The sequence below is a fragment of the Ursus americanus genome, chromosome 9 (assembly GCF_024610735.1).
Source record: "Ursus americanus isolate L20-20 chromosome 9, mUrsAme1.1.p, whole genome shotgun sequence".
NCBI lineage: Eukaryota > Metazoa > Chordata > Mammalia > Carnivora > Ursidae > Ursus > Ursus americanus.
Window position 1 is genome coordinate 21,616,209 of NC_142135.1, and position 19,012 is coordinate 21,635,220.

A 19,012-nucleotide genomic window follows, 5' to 3' on the forward strand; every position below is an offset into this window, starting at 1 on the left:
TAAGGTATTCCTACAACTACTTCAAAACCCAAAGTCCACTCTTCATCACTTTTCAACTTAGAGTCATCAATCAATACCCAAGTTATTCCACACGATAGCCTCTGTGCCGGGAAGAGTGCTGGTGCTGAAGCCTTTCCTAAAGTAACCCCTAATAGCATGAAAAGCCTTTACTGACATCGCACTAACATGGCTTTGTAATTATGTGGTTAATTTTCTTTGACTCTGGCTCTAGAAATATTGCCGGTACTCAGAATAGCAATTGGTTTCTAGTGGTTAACAGTTCTCTCCTGTCGCCAGGATTTCCTTCCACCCATTGCCACCCATTGAGCAAGTTTTGATCCTGACACTACGAATGTATGTATAGATAATTCTAACCATGTCACAACTGCTGTCTAAGTGAGATTATAAAATGCCATCAACTGAAAGATGCATCTTAATTTCAGGCATCTTAAAATACGGGAGATGTGACTCTTGTGGTTGGTGAAATAAAATGCTCATCCTCATTATTAGTGTTATTCTTACTTTTTTTTATTATCGAAGTATAGTTGACATACAATGTTATACTAGTTTCAAGTGTACAACCCAGTGATTTGACAATTCCATACACTGTGCAGTGCTAATCACCGTCTGTCCCTGTACGTTGTCACAGTATTGCTACCATATTTCCTGTGCTGTGCTTTTCATTCCCATGACTTAACTTACTTTATAACTGGAAGCTTATACATCTTAATTCCTCTTTCACCCATCACCCCACCGCTCTCCTCTCTGGCAACCACCAGTGCTCTGTATTTATGAGTCTGTTTCTGTTTTTGTTGTTGTTGTTGTTACTGTTTGTTTTGCTTTTAAATTCCACATAGAAGTGAAATAATATGGGATTTGTCTTTCTCTGACTTATTTTACTTGGCATAATACCCTCTAGTTCTATCTGTGCTGTCCTGAATGACAAGATTTCATGCTGTTTCAAGGCTGAATAATATTCCTGTGTGTGTGTGTGTGTGTGTGTGTGTGTGTGTGTGTGTGTGTGTGGTGTACCATATCTTCTTTATCAGTTCATTTACCAGTGCGCATTTGGGTTGCTTCTGTATCTTGGCTATGGTAAATCTTGCTGCAATAACATAGGAATGCATATATCTTTGTAAATTAGTGTTTCCAGTTTCTTCGGATAAATGCCTGGAGGTAGAATTACGGGTTTGTATGGCATTTCTATTTTTAATTTTCCGAGGAACCTCCATACTGTTCCCAGAGTGGCTGCACCAGTCTGCATTCCCACCAACCGTGCAGCAGCGTTCCTTTTTCTCTTCATCCTCATGAACACTTGTTATTTCTTGTGTTTTTGATTCTAGCCATTCTGATATGTGTAATGCGATATTTCATTGTGGTTTTGATTTGCATTTCCCTAATGATTAATGATGTTGAGCATCTTTTCATGTTTCTGTTGGCCATCTGTATTTCTTCTTTAGAAAAATGTCTGTTCAGGCTTTCTGCCCATTTTTTTTATTATTATTTTTATATTTTTTAAAGATTTTATTTATTTGAGAGAGAGTGAGAGAAAGAGAGAACATGAGTGGGAGGGACAGAGAGAGAAGCAGACTACTCGCTGAGTGCAGAACCTGACCTGGGGCTCAACCCCAGGACTCCAGGATCATGAGCTGAAGGCAGATACTTAACTGACTGAGCCACCCAGGTGCCCCTCTGCCCAACTTTTAATTGGATTATTTGATTTTTGGTGTTGAGTTGTCTGAGTTCTTTGTATATTTTGGATATTAACTCCTTATGGAATATATCATTTGCAAATATCTTCTCTCATTCAATACATTGTTTTTAACTTTATTGATGGTTTCCTTTGCTGTGCAAAAACTTTTAGTTTGGTGTAGTCCCAATAGTTTATTTTTGCTTTTGTTTTATCTGTCTCCGAAGATCATAGGCCTTATAGTAAAATCAAAATCAGATGTCAATAGCAACACAGTGTTAATCAAATAAACAAAAACTGAACACAAATTGAGTGACACTTACTGAACACAAATTGAGTCAACCTTACTGAGAAAGTTACATTAAAGGAAAGAGATGCCAAAAGAAAGTTCGATTGGAAAAGTATCTTGTTTTATTGAATAGAAATAATAAGCACAGAGATTTAGATTGGCAAGCCATCCTAAGATACTTTTTTTCTTTTTCTTTTTAGAATAGTGAAAAGAATCACAAACTTTGTTTGAACTGCAGAAACATTGAAATGTCCATCTAAGGCCATCCCTTTGTCATTGTAAGCAAGAGCCTTGACATCTGTATTTTTACCAAGCTCCTCAGGAGATACTGAGGCTTAACCTGTGGAGAGTGAATAGACCACCAGTGGCCAATACACAGCTAGGCAACTTAATAGGACTCAGACAAGAGCCAGTTAAAAGGACAACCTAGTAAGAAGGTGTCTGCCTCAATGCTTATTAGATTCATAAAGAGTTGATGCAGAAGGAAAGACATTGCTTCTCACATTCATCTTTTAAAACTTACTCTGTTAAACAACCAAAAAAAAAAAAAAAACCTCCTTACTGACTTACTGATTGTTATTTAAATGAAAAGTTTTAGGGCTGCTTCTTTGGTAAAAAAATTGGGATTAGTTAAGAATACAGTCTCTTAAATTGAAAGACTCCTTTAGGAATCATAGAAAGAACACACCAGTAGGTCAAGTCTTAAAGTTCATAGGGTGGGATCCTGCCAGTGTCTTTGAGATACAACCACCAACATTTCAGGATGCATGAGGGATAGCAGGTGGTCTCTTGAATGCTACCCCTTCCAATAACTTTGCAGAGTTCAGATTTGTATCTCTGTGATGATGAGTGATGGTGAGCATCTTTTCATTTGTCTGTTGGACATGACAGACTGCTGGATTAGACCTTTGGAAAACTGTCTAATCATGTCTTCACTTCACAACTATCAGAAGGGCTAAAATTAACAATACAGGAAACAACAGATATTGGCAAGGATGTGGAGAAAGGGGAAAACTCTTACACTGTTGGTGGGCATGCAAACTGTTGCAGAAACACAGGAAAACAGTATGACGGTTCCACAAAAAGTTAAAAATGGAACTACCCTACAACCCAACAATTGCACTACTCAGTATTTACCTAAAGTATACAAAAATACTGATTCAAAGAGATACACGAACCCCAATGTTTAGAGCTGTATTATCAGTAATATTCAAATTACGGAATCAGCTCAAAAGTCCATCAACTGATAAATGGATAAAGACGAGGTGGAATACTACTCAGCCATAAAAAGAATGAAATCTTGCCATTTGGAAGGACATGGATTGCCCTAGAGAGCATTATGCAAAGGAAAGCATGTCAGTCAGAGAAAGACAAATATCATATGATTTCAATCAGAAGTGGAATTTAAGAAACAAAATAGAAAGGAATGAAAAAACAAAACAAAACAGAGGCAAACCAGGAACCAAACTCTCAACTAAACAGAACAACCTGAAGGTAACTGGATGGAAGGTTGGGGGGAGATGGGTTAAATCGGTGACGCAGATTGAGTGCACTTGTTGTGATGAGCACTGGGTGTTCAATGTTAGTTTTGAATCACTAAGTACTACACCTGACAGTTATCTCACTTGAATTTAAATAAAATCTTAATAAAAATAAACAATTTAAAAAAATAACTTTGCAGAGTTCAAAACATCTCAGTAGTTCTTAAAAAGCCTTATAATTAGCTATGTCAGCCAAGATGATTTAGAATAATAGAAAATATCCTACCAAGAGTTGTCACAAGAATAGTACTTTTTTTTTAATGCCAAGATGTTCCTTCTAAAGACACTTCACAAACCTCAAGGTCGCCTTTATTAATTACTGCTGCACTTCATTAATTTTGTTCATCAGTCAGTCAATCGGTCAACAAATATCTTCACATTCCTACTCTTTGCCAGGCACTATAATAGGTGTTGCCAAAAAGAAAAATGGCCAAACTTGCCCCTCCTTTCTGAAGAGATCAGAGTGTAGTGGAGACAGATAAACAATGATAAGAAGAGAGTATGGTGTGTAGTTTGATAGGAAGAAGCAGAAGAGGCAAAAAAAAAAAAAAAAATCACTGAACCCAAACTTAAGAACTGGAATAGGTCTGTCTGGCAGGAAAGAAGACTCACTATAGTTAATTACAACCTGTTTCTTCCTGGAAATGCCCGGGGTATTTTTCTCTTTTTCCTAGGTAGTCAGAGTACAAGACAGGTGGTATGATAACTATGGCAGACAGCTTTGCAATTTTCTTTACTCCTCTTGATGAGTAACTGTATTTCTCAGAATTCACTGTAGTTTAATTTTTTGAAGTACCAAGAAAAGGCAGAGGGAACCAGTTTCATATCTGATTACCTCTGTGGGTTCTTTTGCCTTCCCGAAAGAAAAAACAAAACCAAAACAGTAGCTCTTCATTTTCAGTAAATAAAGAAAAACAGACTTACTCCTCCTCTTGAGGTTCTTATTTAACCAGAAATGTTTGGAAATTGGTGTCACCTGGGTGCTTTGATAGGAAATGGTTGGGATAAACTTTATTAGCATACTTATCCTGGTATAATTGAATAGCACTTAGAAACCACTCTGGGTGAAAAGGATACAGAGATGTTTTGGTTATATTTTATTTTATAACTTTTTATTTTAAATGGCCTAGGCCATTTACCTTAAATTATTTCAAATTGAAAGTTTGAAAGATACAAAAAAGGAAACAAAGAAGAAAGAATGCAGCAGGATTTCTCCAGGATGGGAAACGGAAGAAAAGGTAGTGAGAGAGAGAATTCAAGGAGCGAGTACAGAGACATGAACCCACATGGTGTATCCAGATATGTAGTTTAAAAGGCTGGAATATGAGCTATCCAGGGCATAAGGGGTAGGAAAGAACATGAACAAATAGGACATAAGAGAGGCAAGATAAGAGAGGAACTTGTATACCATGATAAGGTTTTTTATTTGCATTTTGTAGGATTCCAAACCCCAATAAAGTGTTTGGAACAGGAAAAGGGACTTGATTACATTTGCATTTTTAAAGATTTTATTTATTTGTTCATTTAAGAGAGAGAGCGCATGTGTGCCTGCGTGCAGGAGTATGGGGAGTGGCAGAGAGAGAGAGAGAATCCCAAGCGGACTCCACACTGAGCACAGAGCCCAAGACAGGGCTCTATCTCATGACCCTGAGATCATGACCTGAGCCGAAATCAAGAGTCAGATGCTTAACCAACTGAGTCACCCAAACGCCCTACATTTGCATTTTTAAAAGATCACTGGTGTCAATATGGAGAATTAATGGGAGGAAGATGAAGCTAAGGATGAGGAAACCAGTAAGAAGTCTGTTTAAATAGTCCAGTGAAAGATGATGTGGAATTAGAAAATCATAAGACAACCCAAATTTTGATTCAAACATGATTAAAATTGCAGTTGAAACCATAGAGCACATATCACCATGGCATTTTATGAGAAATCTCAACAGGAAAGAAAGGTTTTGGCATAAGAGCCCTTGAGACTGCAAAGCACTGAGCTAGTCATGATTTGTTGTAAGAAATATAGAAGAAAGTTGAAAAATATTTATAAATCCATTACCACAAAAGTATAATAAATAAAGAGAATTAGTCAGCTGCAGTGAACAAAATTAAACCTTTAGTACTCCATATATTGCTATAAAATTGAGATTCTGGCCAGTTCACTAGAAGGGGACAAGGGTTTCCTTTAATATTTTGCTTTCTAATCACTAAGATTCATAGTTTTCTCCTTAATTTAATCCTTAATTCTAAGTTACTATGAGTTGGTTTTGCATGTTGTGATTAGATGTATTTTACTCACTAGGTGTTTGTTTATAGGAATTTGCACTTGCTACATTATGTTGTAGAAAATTGAGTTTTCTCATTGAAATTGTAATGTACACTGACTTTTTTCTAAAACTCCTCTCCTATATAAGAGGCATGAATTTGAAAGTGTTGATCTTTGTTGTTGGCTTTTCCCTACAGACATATTTGAGGAAAAAAAAAAAAAACTTTAACACATAATTCCAAGAGATTCATTCTAAACCAAGTCTGTTTCTTCCACAATGACAAGAAGGCTAACCTAGGACTCAGACAGTCATGGAGAGGAACAGGTGGAGATAAGTGATGCTGCAGAGGCAGATAAACGAGTCCTACTCTTTATAAGTAATGAATGATGAAAGAGTGGGGGATACTGCCCAGATTTCTGTCTTAAGTGGTGAGGAATATAGCAGTGTCATTCACCAAAAGGCAGGAGAAAGAGCAGCTTCAAAAGAGAAGTATCATTTAAGATACATCAAATTGAATGTGCCTTTAGTTACATTCAAAAACATATTCAGCAGGTACTTGAAAATACGAATCTGAGCTTAGGAGAAACCCTGGAGTCAGCAATAAAGATCTGAGAATTAACAGTGGATTAGTGGCAGCAATAGCAATGACACCGATGCCACTGAAATAATCCTTTACATTTGTACAGCATGTGGCAATTTTTAAAGCACGCTTACCATATAATAGCTCATCTGAGGTGGGTAGTTCAAAGGCAGTTATTCCCATTTTACAGGTGAATACACTAAAGACCAGACAGGTTAACACTTGCCCAGATTCGCAAGTCCACCCTAGAGTGCAGATCCTCTAACTCCAGTATCAGTGTTCTTTCTGTTGTTCCGTATTGACGCTGTGAAACCATTGTGTGCAAACCTGTGGGAAGGACTGTGGCGCTAAATACTGTGCTTTCCTACTTGGGTAAACCTTATCATTCAGAAACAAATTTCAGATTCTCCATTGCACAAAATTATAACAACTTAAGCGCACACAAACTTCACACACTTAATTTTGAAAGTATACTATAGGTAGTTATTTATTACCTTCCTCCCACAGTTGGGATCTGTCTCTTTCATGTACTTTTGGAAGCTTCCCACCTCCTGTCACGGGGGAAAAAGGAGACTCTGAATTAATCATGTGTTATGTTGCCCTCTACTTGCTCTCCTGTGGCAAGAAGAATTCAGTTGTCCTATGCCATTTACCTTAATTCCTAAACACACAGAAAGGACAGAATGAGCCAACTGTTGGGTCCAATATGTCATTCTTATGGACTCTTCACAGAGGGTTGCTAGGGAACTTAAGTAGGCACAAAATCACAGAAGAACAATGTCATCCACTGTGTCATTGAATTTGACGATCCACGTTCCTCAGACCAGAATGTTCTCTAACCTAAAATATATCTCTTATGGAGAAACTGGTTAAAACTCATAAGTTAGAGGTTATTTATTTTCCAGAGGGAAAGCGTTTTGAATGTTTGAGGTGAAATAGTATTGAATGGGGTGAATAAGATTTCAGAAGAAATTTTTTAAAGAATGTAGCCTACTTAAAGGCAAACGGCAAGAACTATTTGTGGAGTAGAAAGAAGTGGTGAAGGACCCCAAGAAGGAAACAAAAGCAGTGCTACTAACAAAAAGCACTAGTCTTGGAAGCAGTGTGTACTCAACCATGCAGAATTGCATCTACTTTAAAAAGTACAAAATGAACATTTTTCAAGTAGAGCCACAGTAGTGGCTATTGAAATGCAGCAAAATGATCCAGAAATCAAAAGATATAAAGCACTCTCAGCAACTGAAATAAAGCTCCAGACACGACACTACTCTCAATCACACATAAATGTCAGACACCATATATTTTGTACCCAAAGATAGCATTAAATTTAATGGGAATTTTACATGCACAAAGACTCTGGAGTTTGGATACATGAAATGAAGATTTGAATTGCTAATTTCAAGAATGGATCAGAAGGATGCCTATAAGCCTTGGAAAAGTAGGATTTGGGATTTGAGTAATTTTTCTTTGGTGGGGGCAGACTGCTATTGGCCTATTAGGGTGTTCTCAGTTGGACTTCCCTTTTTAGGTCCCTTTAATGTAGAGACTGACAAAGCACCCATGTAGAAGGGTCCATAAAACATCTGGGGATGAATGAGGAAAATAAAATCAAAGGTAGGTGATGACAGAAAATGAAATGAAACTGCAGGGAAGAGTTGGGCATTGTGAAAGAGAATCAGAAAAAGGACTCGAAATAAGTAAAGAATATCAACAATTGGACAATCTTTTTGTGGTGATCTGGTAAATCTATCCTTATTAGATATGTGCCAGGTATTAAGGAAGAAATATTCTCTCTACAAAACACAGAAAGAAGTAAGAATAAGCATATTCTAATAGTATCATTTGGGATAGACTTCTTTTAATGCATTCATTATGTCTGCATTCCCCAGACAAACATGTTTATTTTTATGATAGGAAAATGCCTTAATTTAAATAGACATGATGACTTTCTAAGTAAAATCTTACAGTTCAAGCATCACCAGCATCTTTAGTGATGGTACTCCCCACAACTTAGACCTGCACGACATCTACATTGTAGAAAGAACCGAACATGAGTTAGAAGATCTGGTTTCCAATTCCTGTTACTAGCTGTGGGGTTTGGGCAAATCCTTTTCATTCTCTGAACCTCCACTTCCTAATAGATAAAATCAGGACAGTGATAGCTCCCCAGTCAGCTCACAGAGTAGGAAGAACAAATGATACAATGTATTTCCAACTCCAGCAACATCTACAAAGGGTTAGTGTGGTATAAACAATGCTAAAACGCACATTAGCTCGATTTCATCTAAAAGAGTAACTTTTTAATAATCTTTGCCTTGTTTTTTAATAATGTGCTGTAATGCATTCTTATCTTTAAAAATGCAAAAACACAAAAATCATATAGAAGAAAATGAAAGTCAACCATAAGTATTACCATCCAGAGAAAAAAACAAAACAAACACCACCCCTGTTAATGGTTTCAAGACCTACGTGTTTTTTATGGTTATATATGAATGTTATGTCAGGCAGAGACTAGGTAGAAAATTGAATTCTAAGAAGGAGGATTGAAATAAAGAGACTTAAGGAAGGGACTGCTTTCAGAAGTGTGGGCAGAGTTAAGGGATTAGATCAGGCGCGACGAGGCGCACAGAGTAGCAAGACTGGGGAGCTATTTCCACCCCTTCACCAAAGGCCACTTGAGAAAAACAGTCCTCCTCTGGCTGGAGTTGTAGTCATGGAGAGCCGTAGACTTGTACCAAAGGGGGAAGAAATCAAACACCAGATCACTTTCTTTGCCAACGCTCCAGTATTACACTAGTGCCTTCCATTGGCCAAAACTAATTCTAAGCCCTCTCATGAAGAAGCTGCCCCAGATACCATCCGTAAGAGTTAGCCTCTCAGAGCACACAGTCAAGAATGGAAAATCAGGGGCGCCTGGGTGGCACAGCGGTTAAGCGCCTGCCTTCGGCTCAGGGTGTGATCCTGGCGTTATGGGATCGAGCCCCACATCAGGCTCCTCCGCTATGAGCCTGCTTCTTCCTCTCCCACTCCCCCTGCCTGTGTTCCCTCTCTCGCTGGCTGTCTCTATCTCTGTTAAATAAATAAATAAAATCTTTAAAAAAAAAAAAGAATGGAAAATCAATCTAAAGGGAGGCTGGCAAGCAGAGAACAATTAGCATGTATATTAAAATGGAAAATATATATAGTTAGTTTTTTATATTAAGCTGTAGTTTAATAAGTTTGCATTTTATCAATGACCGTTTTTCCATATTACTTAAAGTTTTTCCTGTGGCATGATTTTTTATGACTTCATAGCATTTTATCAACAGGATATATTACAGTTTATTGGAGGCATATAAATTATTTCTTTTTTCCTCTTCCAAATATCCTCATGTATTAGTATTCTTGCATTTATCTCATAGTGATCTTATAAACTCCTAGGGTTGGAATTAATGGATTATAGAATCTAAAGTTCTTGGTACGTGTGCCAAATTCTCCTCCAGCAAGTACATGAGAGGGCCCACCAGTACTAGGCATTTTTATATATTTAATTTTGCCATTTCAATCAGTGAAGAAAAAATCTATCCTATTTTAATTTGGATTTCTTTTATTAGTAGTAACATTAAATATGTTTTCAATTTCACTATTTCTTCTGTAGAGAACCAAGTTCTTGCCTTTTTCTGTTTCCTCTTTTGCAAGGAATCATTTACAAGAAATTATTTGAAATAAGATGTTCTGTTGTGAGCTTAACCTCTATTTATTTTAGGTATGTTTGTTTCATTCCTGCAAATTATTTTCTACCTTTTTTAAAATTTTTCAAGGCATAAATTTATAGGTGAAATTCCAATTTAAAAATCTTAAAAGTTTAGAATTCTTTATTGTTTCATAAGTATAAAACCGTAATTTGGCTGTGTCATCCACCATTGACATGTGGAATGAATTATCTTAAATTTAGGACAACAGAGTAGAATGAAGATGGGAAAGTGATTTGCTAAAACCATTGAAATGACAATTTTTAATAATCTACTCTTCAGGTAAACAAAGAAAGAAACTAAGATCCTATAGCAGACTGGAGAAACATGGCCACAGTATTTTCTAGCTAGTCCTATCTAAAGGTGAAGCATATTTCCCCACCCCTTAAATCTGGGCTGGCCTTGTGTCTTACTTTGACCAATAAACTGAATGCATCAGAAGTGATGTTATGGGGATTCTAGAGCCTGGGGTTTAGGAGACTTCGCAGCATCTGCTTTTGCCCTCTTGGACCACTGCCCTGACCTACCAACAGAAGGAAGCCCGTCCATTCTAGCAGAGGATAAGAGGCCATGTGGCAGGAGAACTGGGTGCCTTTGTCTGCGGCCAGCGCCAATAGCCAGGCTTGAGAGTGACGCCATGTTGGGTCTTCCAGCTCAGTCAGCCCTCTGGGTGAATGCAGCCATGTGAACAAGCTCAGACAAAACCAGCAGCGGAACCATGCAGCCAACCCACAGAATTGTGAGGAAAAAATTACTCATTGTTTGAGCCGCTAGAGTTTGTAGCAGACTGTTTCTCAGCAATGGTTAATAGATGGAGATCTCCTAAGAGAATATATCGCTGAACCACTGACTGATTTTAGTTTTATCCTCCAATACAGATGCAGGAAACAATAGAACATGAAAGTTTTCTCCTAGAAATAAACGAAGAAACAAAATGTGAAAGAATCATATACAAGTTGATAAAAATCAAGATACGTTTGTTTTTGAGAGGAGGAGGTAATTAATAAAATTAGATTATATGTGTAAAACACACCACAACAAAAGAGTAAATGCACTTCCAGGGCATGTGTGAGCTTCTTTGGGTCCATCACCCCATGGACAGACCAGGGTGCCAGTGTGCCCAGCCCTAGGCAACTAAAGTGCCTCAGAGTACAGGACACAGTCACTGTGGGGAGACAAAGCTGACAACCCATGGGTGTTCCCAGCACCACCATATTCTAGAGCAGAAGTCTGAAGAGTTCAAGAATTCTAAATTCAAATCCAGTCTTCCAAGTTATAATGAAGGAATAGTTACCAGGATAAGAAGAAAAAATTTTACGTTTGTTAACTTGACTTAAAACTAAAATATTTAGACTTACGTTATCCTGGCCCCCATTGTACTCTTCCCCAGGGCTCCACAAATGTTAGAAGTAGCTCCTAACCCTCCAAATTAGAGTCCACTGACCCCTAAGGGCCCATCAATATATTCTTTCCCATCACATGTTCACTTTTGATGATAATATTTTCATTATTTGAGTTTCAGTTGAACAAGTTTTGACTTAGCACTTGCTATGTACTGAATACTCTAAGAGGTGGTCATGATAATTACTGAAATAACTCTTTAGTTAAAAATAAATACCCTCAATATTTCAAATTTTGGAACACTATGAGATGGTATTGCAAAAGTTGATGTAACTTTAAGCAATTTTGTTTGCTTTTTATAGTCTCGCTTCTAATTCCTTTTTAATAAGAATCTGAAATGTAGTCGAGATTGTAGCTATTCATTATAGTTTTCTTTTACTGTGTGTATTTTCGTGTGTGTGTGTGTGTGTGTGTGTGTGTTTAATAGGTTTTCTTTGCTCTGTAATAAAAAAGTAAAAAACACTCAAACAGTATACAAAACCGTGAAAGTACTCCATAGCTAATTCCCTGAGCCAAGAAAGTAGCAAAATGGTTGGATTCAAAAAGAGATACTTGAGAAGAAAGTTAGACAAGTCTTGGAGATAGAGTAGGAGGGGAGGGGAGAAGAGGAGAGAGGAGGAACCAAAAATGGCATCTGGTTTAACAGTTGGTAAGGAGGTCATGTTGCTCATTGAGGTGGGGAACACCATGAGTAAGGAAGCAGTGGAGAAAATGAAGACAGTAACTGAATGCCCAAATGCTACATATGGAGAATAGATAAGGTGGCAGAAAATGCCATCACAGGATGACTCTTCTCCCAATGAATTAAAGCCATGATCATCCCTGTGTTAGAGTAATCACTCTATTCGCTCACTTTTAGCATGTCTATTTGGATCTGAAGCCCATTTCTTACTTTTATTTTGCCTGGCATTCCATTTGACTAGTGAAGCACTCATCCTACAACACTACAGACAGGCTCAGGGGACTTGACTTCTAGAACCCCTGATGGAAACACTACAGGGAGTGAAAACTGGGTTTGAGTATGGCTGGCTACCGTGCTTCCTATTAATGAGTAGAAATGTAATATTCATTAAAAAGAATTCAGACTTCAATCATTCTAATAATCATGAACTTCTTTCATCAATGCATAATAGAACAAAAAGATTGATTTTCATTAGAAATGACTTTCAACCTTTTTTTAGTTCTTATATAAAAAATAAATCTGTTCAAAGTCTTATGAGGTTCAAGATATTTCTGATCTGCTTGGAAACAGTAGGCAAGTTTTTATAGCGTTGTTCTACTCTTCACCACTGTAGCTAATTTAGAATATTCCATTATCTGGTGAAATTTAGCAACATAAAATTGCTTTCAATTAAGAAGCCCCTCGCTTAACATTTTCTAAGCGTCAACAAAAGACTGAATAACTTCATCAGAATAAAACCTTGTCCATGGGCATCTGTATTTTCAGGGTGTCAAAGACGTGTGAGCCCTCCAGAGTGCTTGGCCACTTTAGATTGGACAGACTTTCCTTGTGATGTTAAAATGGATTCTTGTCAAACTTGAAATCCAGTTTCTTTACAAACTTAAAAGGATAGAATTAAAATGATCCAAAGAATTCACACAATCTGACTTGGCCAATTACAGCGTCACATTCTCCCTGCCATAGTGATTGATCCAAGGACGGCACATGACCCAAATCAGTGTGGCACACGGAGACCGAAGCTGGGAGGAATCACACATCCTGCCCTCTTCAGTTTATAAATGTTCTGAGCATAGTGAATGAGTGATGTTTGTTAGTGTATACTAAAGTTTTATATATTGAATGAATGGATAAAAAAAATTGAGGCCTGTAGAGATTGCATAGTTTTCCCAAAGTCACAGAAAGATGGTGACATGACAGTAAGGACTCTGTTAAAGAAATTTTTTTTAAGTGGCTGAAGCATGAAAATCACCTATTGATTTATACGACTAAAATCTAGTAGAGGGGGCTCTCAGACACGACTGGATGCAAGATCTCAAAAGACGTCATCAAGGCTCTGCTGCTTTTATCTTAGCTCTGTCTTTCCAGGTCATTGGCTTCATCTTCAGGCTCGGCAAAGTGATTACTAGAAGTCTAGGCCAACCTCTTCTTTATTGCCAAAAAGTTCCAGAAGGGGAGGAAAAAAGTATGCAACTTTCCCAGGGGTCCTAGCACAAGCCTAGCACTGTGACCAGTCTTCAATCCATCTCTCTAGCCAGGAGATTAAGATATACTGATTGGCCTCGTCTGTGTTGTATGCTCACCCTGAGCCAGTAAGACTTATTCCATCTGAAATATGGAAGAGAGTAGGGCCTGAGTGGTTTCTGAGGGATAATCATTCTGTTACAGGAAATACCAGATGCCCCCTACAGCAGTCAAGCAGTGTCTGGATCACCAACGATCACTTCAAGAAAGAAACCAATTCCTCTATTCCTCCTTGCCTTATAATTAAAAATCTCCGGGACACCTCTGTGGCTTAGTCGGTTAAGCATCTGACTGTTGATTTCGGCTCAGGTCATGATCTCAGGGTCCTGAGATTGAACCCCACATGGGGCTCTGCGCTGAGCATGGAGCCTGCTTGAGATTCTCTCTCCCTGTGTCCCTCCCCCTGCTCACATTTTCTCTATCCCTTTCTAAATAAATAAATAAATAATAAATAAATCTCTGAATAAAGTAGGGAGCCTCGGTGGACTGAATACAAAAGCAAGAAAGCTTTCTAACCAGCTTGCTTATTCCTCTAGACCATTGAGCAATGGGATGGGAAGGAAGGGCCTCCCTTCTTGCACTCGTGGCCGGTCTGGACTTGGCTAGGGCCTCCTCACCCACACCGCTGCTCCGTTCACTGTGAGGCTGAGTTTGACATCCCATAGGTCTATGAGAGATAGAAAGAGGATAGGCCCCTTATCCCCAAGATAAAACTTTCTTGTGTTCTGTGTTATATGTTCTGCTAACATACAAATTAACAGCTGAAAGAAGTGACTAAAAGAGCAAATGAGGGGCCCAAATGAAATATCAGAATGAGGGCGGTGGGATCCATCAATGTCCAGCTTCCTAGTTTTCTCAGTTTTACTGAGGACCAGCCAGATCACACTCTGCCAGTCATATTCATATTTATAACTGGGGCTACTACGTTCCACTCTGTCTTCTGCAGCCTCTGCATCCGATCACACGTGCGGACATGGAATCAGCTGCTAACCTGCTTCTAAAGGCTTGTGTTAACCGTACAGAAAAAACTGAGCTCCCTTTCTTCCTTCTTCGTTTCAACATCCCTGAAGAACCTGATAGCCCCAACTTGCATCATTTGTTCAACTGAAGCCAGAGTGTGAGGACATGGGGAGCAAAGTGGCTGCTCCCATGGTGACAGTATAAATCAAGAAGTGGACCCAAATATAATTGGGATGAGAAAAGAGCAGACAGTTTAACAAATGTCCAGGTCAGAGCAATTCCACTGCCTCTGACTGGGTGCTGCTATTGCTGCTTCCCATGGAAAACTTTAAATCTTAGGTCAGGGCTATCCCGAGGTATGCAGGGGCACGAGCAGGCTTATAATTTGGTGCCCATTCATTTATTTAATATAAAAAGAAAAAATATTTTGCACCAGTATAAATCCTATTCTTCCTTTTTATGTTCCAACTAAGGAATTTATTATATGGCTTTTAAACTCCTTTCACTAAATTTTCTATCAGTAAAAATCACAGATTGCTCAACGTGGATGTGTGTATGTATATACATGTATACACGTAAGCATAAGATTTTTAAACTTCGTCTCCAGGTTTAACGTCTTTCTCACTTTGAGAAAATATCTTTCCTACTTTTCTCTAGTTCATAGTCTCCAGTTTACCTTTCCAATTTTTCTGACCCAGACAACTTCTTAAGAGACATGTTAAAGTTCTTAAAATAACATATGAAAATAAACGTAAAACATAATTAACATAGTGAGGTCAAAATGAAACATACATTCATATGCGCAAAGGCATTGAGTTTCTTCCTTTCCCAGAGTTAATCTAATCTTCCTCACAAGCCCTTAGCTTATTGGATAATAGAGAAAAAACTTAAAATCAATTTTATCTATTAAATTTGGCCTAACCTAATAAACTAAACAATCTCTTTACATGATCCAATCTTGTTCAAATAAAGTTCCTTCCCCTTGTGTATTTTTCTTTCCCCTCCTCTTGCTACTCTTCAAGATGGCAGGTGGTTGTAGAGGGATAGGGAAGAGGGGCCCACATGGCCTCCCAGTGACAAAGAGAGAAGATATCTTTTTCCCACACATAGATCCTTGTGTGGCTTCTCTGGCTACTTGATCACTGAAATAGTGTCCTTTGGCTGCCTGGTGATGAATCATCCTGCTGGCATCAAATAAAAAAAATCTGTGTGGCGAGTTCTCTTTCTTTGATCAGTGTCCTATGATTACCCCTGCCCAACTGACCCCTCCTTAGTAATCGCTGATGTTATGTAGACCCCTAAGATCTCAGTGCAATTCCCAGTTGATCCCCAGGCATAATGGTCTTCTTAACAGTAGTCAGCTGAAGGGTGTCACAGCCCTATGACATCCCTCCTATCAAGCCCACCAACAAGCACCATTAGCTACTTCCCACATCTCTCCGTAGAATAGGTGAGAATTTCTTTTTTTTTTTTTTAAAGATTTTATTTATTTATTTGACAGAGATAGAGACAGCCAGTGAGAGAGGGAACACAAGCAGGGGGAGTGGGAGAGGAAGAAGCAGGCTCATAGCAGAGGAGCCTGATGTGGGGCTCGATCCCATAACGCCGGGATCACGCCCTGAGCCGAAGGCAGACGCTTAACCGCTGTGCCACCCAGGCGCCCCTAGATGAGAATTTCTTGACCTTGCATGTTGTAGAGATGGAGTCCTCTCTCTGCATAAATGCTCTTTATCAAGGACTGTATCCTGAGGTGGCCCCCACAGATTGGGGTAGGAGGAGCCACCATGGAAGTTGGTCTCTTTTCAACCCTATAATAGAGAAGTCAGAAGTATCTCTACTTTTGGATCTTCTCTCAACTTACCTAATACATCTCTGTTAGAATTTCAATCCTGATGGGGGAAATCAGGACAAATGTGTTGCAACTCCTATTTTTACTTACTTCCATTCCCTTCTCCTTAAAAAAAAAAAACAAAAACAAAAACAAAAAACTAGAGTATAGTTGACATACAATGTTACATTAGTTTCAGGTGTACAACATAGTGATTTGACAAGTTTACATGTTATGCGATGCTCACCACCACTGTAGCTACCACCTGTCTTCATACAACACTGTTACAATACCATTGACTGTATTCCTTATGCTGTGCCTTTTATCCCCATCACTTAGTCATTCCACAACTAGAAGCCCGAATCTCCCCCTCTTCTGCTCTCATTTTGCCCATCCCCCCCCCATCTGGCAACCAAAAGTTTGTTCTCTGTATTTATAGGTCTGATTTTGCTTTTTGTTTGTTTATTCATTGGGGTTTTTACATCCCACAAATGAATGAAATCATATAGTATTTGTCTTTCTCAGTCTTATTTCATTTAGCATAATGCCCTTAGGCCCAACCATGTTGTTACAAATGGCATGATCTCCTTCCTTTTATGAAAACATAATATTCCATTTTATATATATGTATATATATATAGAGAGAGAGAGATATGGGTGGACAAATGGATAAAGAAGATGTGGTACATATAGACAGAGGCTGCTTCCATATCTTGGCTACTGTAAATAATGCAGCAATAAACATAGGGGTGCATGTATCTTTTTGAATTAGTGTTTTTGTTTTCTTTGGGTAATTACCCAGTAGTAGAATTATTGGATCATACGGTATTTCTATTTTTAATTTTTTGGGAAACCTCCACACTGTTTTCTCCAACGGCTGTACCAAGTCACATCGCCACCAACAGTGCAGAAGCGTTCCTTTTTCTCCACATCTTCACCAACACTTCTTTTTTATTTTAGCCATTCTGACATGTGTGATGTGATATCTCATTGTGGTTTTGATTTGCATTTCCCTGATAATTAATGATGTTGAGTATCTTTTCAATGTTTTCATGTGTCCATTGCCATTTGTATGTTTCCTTTGGAAAAACAGTCTCCTGGGGTCCCCTGCTCATTTTTTTTAATTGGATTGTTTGGGGCTTTTTGGTATTAAATTTTACAAGTTCTTTATATATTTTGGATATTAACCCCTTATCAGATACGTCATTTGCAAATATTTTCTCCCATTCAGTAGGTTGTCTTTTTGTTTTGTTGATGGCTTTCTTTGCTGTGCAGAAGATTTTATTTTGGCATAGTCCCAGTAGTTTATTTTTTGCTTTTGTTTCCCTTGCCTTAGAAGGCATATCTAGAAAAACAGTGTTATAGCCAATGTCAGAGAAATCACTGCCAGAGTTCTCTACTAGGATTTTAATAGTTTCAGGGCTCACATTTAGATCTTTAATCCATTTTGAGTTTATTTTTGTGTGTGGTATTAGAAAGTGATTCAGTTTCATCCTTCTGCATGTAGCTGTCCAGTTTTCCCAACACCATTTATTGAAGAGACTGCCTTTTCCCTATTGTATATTCTTGCCTCTTTTGTCATAGAGTAATTGACGACATAAGCATGGGTTTATTTCTGGACTTTCTTATTCTGCTCCATTGACCTACATGTTTATTTCTGTGCCAGTATCATACTGTTTTGATTACTGCAGCTTTGTTGTATATCTTGAAATCTGGAATTGTGATACCTCTAGCTTTTTCTTAAAATTTCTTTGGCTATTCAGGGTCTTTTGTGGTTCCATACAAATTTTGGGATTATTTGTTCTCGTTTTGTGAAAAATGATGTTGGCACTTTGATAGGGGATTGCATTGAATCTGGAGACTGCTTTGAGTTGTATGGACATTTTAACAACATTAATTCTTCCAGTCCATGAGTGTGGAATATTTTTCCATTTGTTTATGTCATCTTCAATTTCCTTTATCAGTGTCGTATAGTTTTCAGAGTACAGGTCTTTCACTTCCTTGTTTAAGTTTCTAGGATTTTCCCATTTCTTCTATGTTGTCCAGTTTGTTGGCATATAATTTTTTATAGTATTCCCTTAATCTTTTTTATTTCTGAGTTGTAAGTTGTTACTTCCTCTCTCTTATTTCTGATTTTATTTATTGGGTCCTTTCTCCTTTTGTCTTGGTGTGTCTGGCTTAAGGGTTTGTCAGTTTTGCTTATCTTTTCAAAGAACCTGGTCTTGGTTTCATTGATTTTTTCTTCTTTTTTTTTTTTTCTCTTTTTAGTCTCTATGTCATTTATTTCTGTTCTGATCTTTATTATTTCCTTCCTTCTATTCATCTTGGGCTCTGGTTGTTCTTTTTCTAGTTCTTTTAGGTATAAGGTTAGATTGTTTATTTAAATATTTTTTATTTGCTTCTTGAAGTAGGCCCTGTATCACTATATATTTCCCTCTTAGAACTGCTTTCACTGCATCCCAAAGATTTTAGACCATTGTGTTTTCATTTTCATTAGTCTCCATGTATTTTTTCTTTTATTTTTCTTT